This window comes from Marmota flaviventris, chromosome 7 (genome assembly GCF_047511675.1).
Source record: "Marmota flaviventris isolate mMarFla1 chromosome 7, mMarFla1.hap1, whole genome shotgun sequence".
NCBI classification, from domain to species: Eukaryota; Metazoa; Chordata; class Mammalia; order Rodentia; family Sciuridae; genus Marmota; species Marmota flaviventris.
In genome coordinates, this window is record NC_092504.1 from 15,572,158 (window position 1) to 15,581,481 (window position 9,324).

General features: G+C 38.7%; 1 long non-coding RNA gene across 3 annotated transcripts; it reads right to left on the bottom strand.

Annotated features, from left to right (window-relative positions):
• Positions 1–1,805: 1,805 nt before the first annotated feature.
• On the bottom strand, positions 1,806–7,803 carry LOC139706398 (uncharacterized). 3 transcript variants are annotated; one of them, XR_011707957.1, is made up of 4 exons: positions 7,228–7,803; positions 4,808–4,875; positions 2,883–3,056; positions 1,806–2,029 (listed from the first exon to the last, which is right to left on the bottom strand). It is a non-coding gene; the product is annotated as an uncharacterized lncRNA (long non-coding RNA). The 3 variants fall into 3 exon arrangements; XR_011707956.1 differs by lacking the exon at positions 4,808–4,875; XR_011707955.1 differs by lacking the exons at positions 4,808–4,875; positions 7,228–7,803 and having other exon boundaries at positions 2,883–4,794.
• Between the last annotated feature and the right edge of the window lie 1,521 nt (positions 7,804–9,324).

Consider the following 9,324-nt stretch of genomic DNA (forward strand, 5'->3'; position numbering starts at 1 on the left):
GCTTGATATAATGCTCTTTCTAAAGCTTCTACCTTACAGACTTGTATACCTGGAAGATATGGACACATTAACACCACAATTACATTGATGTTTTTATATTAATCAAGTTTAGCTTTTTAAAGAAATATGGCACAATTCTCTAAAAACAGTACTTGTTTAACCAGCTGTTTAATTTCTTTAAGAGTACTTGCTCAAAAACTTACACTTATAAGCAACTTACACAGACCTTTTATATCATTTACTTAAATCCTCTTAATTACTTAATCATATAGACTATTATCCAGAAACTCATTTTCCCTCTATTAAATCCATACCTAGAAACTTCTAATTTTTCTTTTTCATCTGTTAACCTCCTCCTGTTCACATTTTGAAACAATACTTGTAAATTTTTGAATTTAAGCAGATTTACCACTTTATTAGGGCCTTTTTGAACATCTAGAAAAACTTATAAGCTTAATTTTAAAGACATCTTTACTTTCATCTGTTTACCCAATTTAAATTGAACCATTTGAATCACGTGAATCAAAGATATTTGGATCCATTTTTTAATTTTTTATGAGCGCTCCTCATCTGTCAATTGTCATATCACTGCACGATATATGGACATACACACAGACATACCGACATACAACACTTAACACAAGTGTAACACAACACAATAGTAAAGGCCTTGTAGCTTTTTCAGGTGAAATCTCATTGCAATGTTTAAAACAAAACTCCAGTTGATCAAAAATAGAACTTATCAGAAAAACATTAACTTCTCTGTAGGATCAAAATCACGAGCTCAAAAAAAATACAGAAACTAAGAAAAAAGCAAAAGTCCTAGAAAAAATTGACCGGCCAGTAATTAGTAAATGCCATACAATTTACTCTTTGGTTTAATCTAGTTTGAGTTCCCATAAAAAGACACTTTACTCTTTTTTTTTCTTGGGCCTCAGATCTGTCTCATACTGAGTGCTCTAGGCTTATTCTATTTGCATATCAACTTAAGTCCTGGCTGAGGTCTGGAAGGAACTGGGAAAACTGGAATTCTGAGCAGAAACCTCATGCCTAAGGCATTTTAACCATAAGTCACAATTACAATTTTCAGGTTTGGATGTTGAAAATTATGATACAAGTTTAAGATACAATTTACAAAATTTCATACCTTTACATTTTCCTACACTAGAAAAACTTGCTCACACAAAACTGAAAATAGGATCTCTACCATCAGAAGAAATTTCTTTAGGATCATTAAGTCACTTCCTTTGTTCTGAAGTTTCTAAAGTAGTATTAAGTTACATTAAATCACCTGAAAAAATCTTAAAAGAGAACCACACTACCATGTATATCCAAAATTAAGCTTTAAAAATTTAAGACTGTTGCTATTCAATGTTATTTCAATAAGCCAGACCAACGTTCCAATTCAACATTTTTCCTAAATCTTACACACTGAGGGGAACAGATATCATAATTTACTATCCTTGCCCAAGTTAATGCACTGGTACACCTAGTGAAATCTTCTCAGGCTACCCAGTTCAAAATAAAACTAAATGATTGGGAGTTACTTGCCAACTTGGAAGTAGAGTTCTTTTAATTTTCTATCCTAAGTATTTAAGTTCTCCGGCATGAATTATCTGGAATCACAAACTAAACAATTACCTAACCCCAACTTTTAACTGCAAGATTATGCAATGCTTCAAACTCATTTAGATACCAGATGTTACAATAAAAAAATCTTTTAGATACACATTCAGCCAAGTTCACCCCAAGAAACTGAAAGACCCACCGATTCCCTGTCCAAGAAAGACGCACGAGGCACTGGCTGCAAAAGCAAGAGGCGATTTATTGATACACAGGCGCCTGCGGGTGCCCAGCGAAACCTCAGCCGGAGCTTCGGTGAACTGGCACACCGGGCTTTGGGGTACAGATCTTTTATAGGGTACAGTGGTCAGTTTCCCTCCTAGCACAGTAACAGGTATCTCATTGGCTCTTTTGAATCCAGCATATAGGTCACTTAAAGGGTAAACTTGTTTTTCACTATAGGTTCCTGGAAAAACCACATAAAAAACATTTGTTATTCATTGTATGGTTTTTTCATTGTATGATCCTGTTTGCCCAATCGTGCTGGTTCCTTTCCCAACCATCCTGTCCTTTCTTAATCGGTTACACTTAACTGATTTTCTGAAAAATACATCTGACGTCTGTGCAGGTGTGGAAGCAAGCCCTGGTGATTTATTACTGGGCCTAAAGTTATTGGGCTGGGGTCTTTCATTCCCCCCTTTTTCTTTATCATGGATAGAATCTTATATCCATTGTCCTGCTTGCTCAGGTTCTTGGATTAAGCTTGTGTGTGACCCTGTTTGTTGTTTAAGCAACTGGTACTGTTGAGTTAGAACCATAGTTTGGATTATAGAAAGTCTCTCTCTCATGAATTGCACCAATCTAATGAATTGCACCAATCTATTGAGTATGCAGGGTCCAAACGTTAGGATTATTAGCAGAATAACTAAAGGTCCCACTATGGTGGATAGCAAAGTAGTTAACCATGGGGATTTGTTAAACCAATGTTCAAACCATCCTTGTTGTGCTTCAAATTCTTTTTTTTTTTGCCTTTTTGCCAACTTTTTTCATAGTTTCCCGGACCACCCCCGTATGGTCAGCATAAAAACAACATTGTTCCTTTAAAACCACATAGAGACCATCTTTTCTAAGGAATCACAGATCTAATCTCCTCCTATTTTGTAGCATGACTTCTGCGAGGGAAGAGAGAGATTTCTCTAAGGCAGTGATAGACTTGGTCACTTGATATTAGACCCCCGATTTATCTAACTACACTGACTACCTAACTTTAAATCTGGCTTTATTTATTTATTTATTTATCTAATTTGGGAACTCCTTACTGCTGTGAGGAAGGGGGACGAAGAGAATCTTTCTGGCTTCTTCAGGCTGAAAAGGGACGGCGTGGGGCAAGCAGTTTGGAGTCCCCCTTAAAAATATTGGGTCTATCGAGTGGTCCATGATGAAAGTCTAATTGAGAAGTAATAGGCTGGAGGGCCATTTGAGTGATGGGTGGTCTATAAGAGAAACAAGAACTTATTAGTACTGGAACCATATTGATGCAGTAATAAATGCCACAGCACAGGAATATGCCAATGAGTATAATGGCCAAGACAAAGATTAACAATGTTTTCCATCAGGCAGTACCAGGAACTAGGAGCTAGGATATTGTTTCCATGAAAAAGTTGCTGAGGACATGGCTTCCATCTAAGCAGGTAAATCTTTAAAGATATTTGTCACATTGTCAGAAATGTCAGGGATGTCAACACAACAACTTACATGTAGGGGTACAGATGTCTTTTTCTTTAAGATATAGTTTAATAATTTAATGCCATCTGATCCTGCAAAATCCTTTTACTAGTATAACCTCTGTGTCTAATAGAGAAATCTTTAATTCTGTTACTTAGGGCTGGATAACCATATTAGCAAACATCAAGCCTACCTGCGTTGGCTAGAAATAAAGGCCTTAGACTAAAACTATTCTAGCAGTCCCTTTGACAGTTATCAGGCATTTCTGTCTAAGAATCTCTTTTGTAGCCTCCAGTTTACTTATTTATGGAAGTTACATTTAACTATTATTATCATTTAAGATGTCCAGGAACAGCTGTGTTTTGGCTTTGACTGTCTTTGCTAAGTGTTTAAGATGAAGCAAGTCAAACTGACTTTTGTTTCTACCTATTGTTTACAGTCAGCTGAGTTATCCTGGGAGTCCTCGGGAACTTCATAGCAGCTTTTCAGTTCTGCTAGTGCCATTTGCGCTAGGATGGGTCCAGGCCTTGCTTGACCATATGGCTTCCCTCAGAAGCATCAGGGATGTCTCCCTTTTCTAATGACCCTCCTCTTTACAGCAAGTGCACCGATTGGCTTTCTGTCCTCCACTGGTCTCATTAATCTCCCTGCTCAGGAGGTTATGTGGCCTAGAGTTGCTGAGCCCTTTGGAGAAGTCCCCTATTCCCTGATTCAGACTGACTCAGAGGGCAAGAGCCGAATATTGGTTTTCTTGGCCCTTTTAATTTAACTAATTTTAAAAACTTGATCTTAAACATCCAGCAAATAAGTTAACAGCCTTATATTAAGAGCACTGGGCTTTAATGTCTATCTCTCTATCCTGTAGGTGATAACTCCTTATCTTATGTTGACCCAGGTTGTGTTCTTAAAGCAATACCTCTTTAAAACATTAACAGGCAATCTTTAAACCATCTATAAGCAAACTACAAAACAAAATTAACTAGGGTAAAAACATATTTAGCTTATATAATAGCTACCTTGAATTCTGGCCGGGTTATACATCATAATTTCCTGTTTGAGATCCTAGTAATCTTGGCAAAAACCTACTTTTGGACACAACTTTAACTGTACTGAAATCTGGCTTACTTTTTTCATAGCCACTTTCACATGTAGTGAGATGGGACAGAGCCTTATTTCAAGTAAGGCAGGGCTCTTTATAAATCTCAAGTACTATAGTTCTGAAGCTGATCATTTTACAAAGTTTACATAAATTGTTGTTCAAGTTTACATGAACATTAGCTAACACAACATAATATCACACCTAAAACATGAATTAAAGGCTGAAAGCTTTTAACCTCTTGTAGAAAAGTAGTAATGTACTTTTGTGTTTTGCAATAAAACCTTTACACAGATTAGGCTCTCAGACCCTCAGAGTAGAAAGTAACATGGAACCGTACATATCTTATTGATAACAAGTTCAGTTTAGAACGCAAATGATATAATTGAATCTCTAACATGTTTTTTTGAAGCCTAAAATTACCATACAACTTTAGAACACCAGCTTGATATAATGTTCTTTTGAAGCTTCTACCTTACAGACTTGTATACCTGGAAGATATGAACACATTAATAACACCATAATTACATAAACCTCCTTTTGTTCACATTTTGAAACAATACTTGTAAACTTTTAAATTTAAGCAGAGTTAACATTTTATTAGGGCCTTTTTGAACACCTAGAGAAACTTATAAGCTTAATTTTGGGGACATCTTTACTTTTATCTGTTTACCCAATCTAAATTGAACCGTTTGAATCACGTGAATTAAAGATATTTGGATCTATTTTTAATTATTATTATTATTTTTTTTTTATGAGCGCTCCTCATCTGTCAATTGTTATATCACTGCAGGATATATGGACATACACACATACAGACATACCGACATACAACACATAACAAGAGTGTGCACACATAACAATAATAAAGGCCTCGTAGCTTTTCGCAGATGAAATCTCTATTGCAATGTTTTTTTTTTTTTTTAAACTTCACTGATCAGAAAAACATTAACCTAGGTCTGCAGGATCAGAATCACGAGCTCAAAAAAAATACAGAATCTAAGAAAAAACAAGAGTCCTAAAAAAAAAAAAAAAAGATGACTGGCCAGTAGTTAGTAAATACCATACAATTTACTTCTTGGTTTGGTCTAGTTTTATCCCCCCCCCCCCCTTTTTTTTTTTTTTTCTTTGGGCCTGAGCTCCAAGCTGCTTCTGTTTGCATATCAGCTTAAGCCCTGACCAAGGTCTGGAAGGAGCAGGGAAAAAAAAAAACTGCTATTTTGAGCAGACACTTTAGGCCTAAGGCATTTTAACCTTAAGTTATATTTCCAGGTTTAGATGTTGAAAATTATGATACAAATTTAAGAAGCAATTTTTAAAATTTAAAATTTTATATCTTTTTACACTAGAAAAACTTGTTCACATAAAACTGGAAATAGGATCTCTACCATCAGAAGAAATTTCTTTAGTACCTCTAAGCCACTTTGCTTGTTCTGAAGTTTCTAAAGTAGCATTGATTTGCCCACACACTACCATATATATCTGAAATTAAGCTTTGAAAATTTCTAAGATTATTGTTATTTAATTATCTAATGTTATTTTTATGAGCCAGACCAACCTTTTAATTTTTTTTTTTAGGCTACCCAGTTCAAAATTGAAACTCTTTAAATTTTTTTTTTATCCCAAGTATTTAAGTTTTCTAGCATGAACTATCTGAAATCAAACTAAACAATTGCTTAAACCCAACTTTTAACTGCAAGATAGTGCAATGCTTTAGAAACCCATTCAGATACCAGATTGTTACAATAAAAATTATTATTATTTTTTTTAGACACACATTTAACCTAGATTATCCCTAAGAAACAATCAGACAACCAGATAAGAAAATATCTCTCCAGGTTTTGAACTTTCATTTAATTATGACTCCCATCAGTGGCACCATAGACTTTCCCATGAGTGGACCAGATGTTTTCACGTAGAGGCAACTATAGGTGTAAAATCAAGGGTCCCAGTGTGACTGGCTTTACTGCATTCAGTGTCCCTTCTTTTTAAGTAAACAGAGGTAGCGTAATCCTTAAGATGTAGATAAGGACCCAGGGAACTCCCCAGAGCTAAATGGCTCTGGCAGCTGCTGGGAGTCCCTTAATCCTATCTTTCACCCATAGGATCAGTTCCTCCAGTTTGGTTTGACCTTAGGCATTAGGCATTTTTTTTTTTTTTCTAACTTTTTAGTAGCCAGCTCCCAAAAAGTCCATCCTCTGCTTGCAGTTGTTTCGAGTGCTAGGCTTCCCCAAGAGAGCAGAGTGGGGACTCCTTAAAAGTCCCCTTGAGAGTGTTAAAATTTGTGACTGAAAATTTGGTTCCCATCTCTAAAGCCAATTAACACTAATTTAATAATGAGGACAGGGCTTTGAGAAAAGTCAAAGCGAGATGTTAAAGTTGTTATAGATTGTCCCATGTTAGTCTCAGGTGGAATGAGAAAATGCAGAGGCAAGGAGACAGATACAAATCAGACAGGACACAAAACACAAAGAACGCTGCGGCTTCGGGCAAAGGCAAGAAGACAGACACAAATATCAGACTGGACACAGAGAACGCTGCGCGGCTCGAGCACAAACCGAACGTACCTGACGGATTAGGGAGAGGAGGGATACCGTCACCTCCTTCACCCACGAGTACAGTGTACTCTACAGAACATTGGAGGCCCCCCAAGATGGGCCTCCCTGAGCCCCTGGGACGTCTCCCAGGGTGGCAGGGGAGAAGTCCGAGTTCGTCAACTCCTTCTCAAGCTGCCCAGAATACAGTGCGATTACGCGTAATCGTACAGACGCTGCGCATGAACAGATAACAAGATAACAACCAGACAGACAGAGACACAAAATGACACGAACTGGCCAGCTTACCTCCCAGTGGTTATCGGGTGTTCCTCGGGCAGGGATCCGGACGGGGTTACAGGAGTTCTCCTGGCTGGCTCGCCAAATGAAAGACCCACCGATTCCCTGTCCAAGAAAGACGCACGAGGCACTGGCTGCAAAAGCAAGAGGCGATTTATTGATACACAGGCGCCTGCGGGTGCCCAGCGAAACCTCAGCCGGAGCTTCGGTGAACTGGCACACCGGGCTTTGGGGTACAGATCTTTTATAGGGTACAGTGGTCAGTTTCCCTCCTAGCACAGTAACAGGTATCTCATTGGCTCTTTTGAATCCAGCATATAGGTCACTTAAAGGGTAAACTTGTTTTTCACTATAGGTTCCTGGAAAAACCACATAAAAAACATTTGTTATTCATTGTATGGTTTTTTCATTGTATGATCCTGTTTGCCCAATCGTGCTGGTTCCTTTCCCAACCATCCTGTCCTTTCTTAATCGGTTACACTTAACTGATTTTCTGAAAAATACATCTGACGTCTGTGCAGGTGTGGAAGCAAGCCCTGGTGATTTATTACTGGGCCTAAAGTTATTGGGCTGGGGTCTTTCAAAACAATCTATAATAACCTTTAAAATAGAGAGACCAGATAAGAGAAAAATCTCTCCAGGTTTTGAACTTCCATTTAATTATGACTCCTATCAGTGGCACCATAGATTTCCCCATGAGTGGACCAGATGTTTTCACAGGGGTGTAAAATCAAGGGTCTCAGTGTGACTGACTTTACTGCATTCAGTGTCCCTTCTTTTTAAGTGGACAGAGATGGAGTAATCCTTACAGTGCAGGGAAGAATGAGGAAATTCCCCAAAGCGAAAATGGCTCTGGCAGCTGCTGGGAATCCTCAGTTTCCCTTTTACTTACAGGATTAGCTCCTTTGGATAGATCCAATCCCAGGCAATCTGGCATATCTCTTTAACTTTCCAGTAGAGTCAGTTTTTATCTGCCTTAGGTCTTGAAGGGGGAAGGGGGTATGTACTTTGATCGGCCCAAATTTTTTCTCTCTTGATTCTTTTTCCTCAGTGAGTCCAAGATTTTTTCTCTTCATGGCAGATATCATAGCTAAGTCTACTTTACACTGTTGGCATAATTTAGGATTTTCCCTTAGAGCAAAGAAAATCTGAACATACAGCACCTCACACCATTTCCTTTTTTGTAAATTTTATCAAACTGTAAAATTGTGTTAAAATTGATATTTCCCTCTGGTGGCCAGGTTTCTCCATCAGAGAGTTTGTATTGAGGCCAGGCCAAGAAAATGAGGCGCTTTTTCTTGAGCATCTGAGGGTCAAATTTATCCCAATTTTTCAATACGCAGGTAAGTGGCGTACCTGACGTATTAGAGAGTGAGGCTCCCATCTGAGTAAGGAGAGAAAAAAACAGAACTCAGGCACCCGCGCTGGAGAAAACTGTTGATCTCCCTAAGTTTGAGCCTCCTAAACGGTCCAGAAAACCCGTCTCTCACCTTGCTTTTGCCAAGGGGTTTCTGGTCCCCTTTAGCAAACTGCTGGGGTCTCAGTTTGCCCTGTGCCAGAGACCCTGGGAGGATTCAGACTTAAGGGCCTTACTGCTTATCCTCCCGGCCACTAAAACCCACAGAAAAAGAAAATCATGCACTTTTGTCGCCTTTGCTCTGTAGACTAGCATATTACCGGAGGAGTTGACTCTAAAAATGCCTCTATTAGCAGCTTAAGGAACGCAGCACATTTTAAACACTGGGTGGTAAAACAGGCTAGTGAAAGTTACCTATGCATCTTAGAGAACCTGGGCAGATTTTGCTAATTATCTCATGCCTTTCTCAGTCCTACAACCTGAATTGCTAACATTTCTGACCTGCGAAGGAAGGGGAGCATCCAGGAGGAATGGATGCGGGGTTGGGAGTGTTGCATGGCCCATACGGAGGCAAATGTGATTGGGGCTTTCCCTCAGTGCCATTCATCTACGGATCACCCTAGATACCCCTGAGGGCTGTCGGGAGGGGGCTCAAGAGAAAGGAACCTTAGGAATCGTCTGAGTGTAGCCCAGACCGGAATTCCGCAGTTGTTCCAAACTCTTTCCTCCACCTCCACGCATCCGAGGCA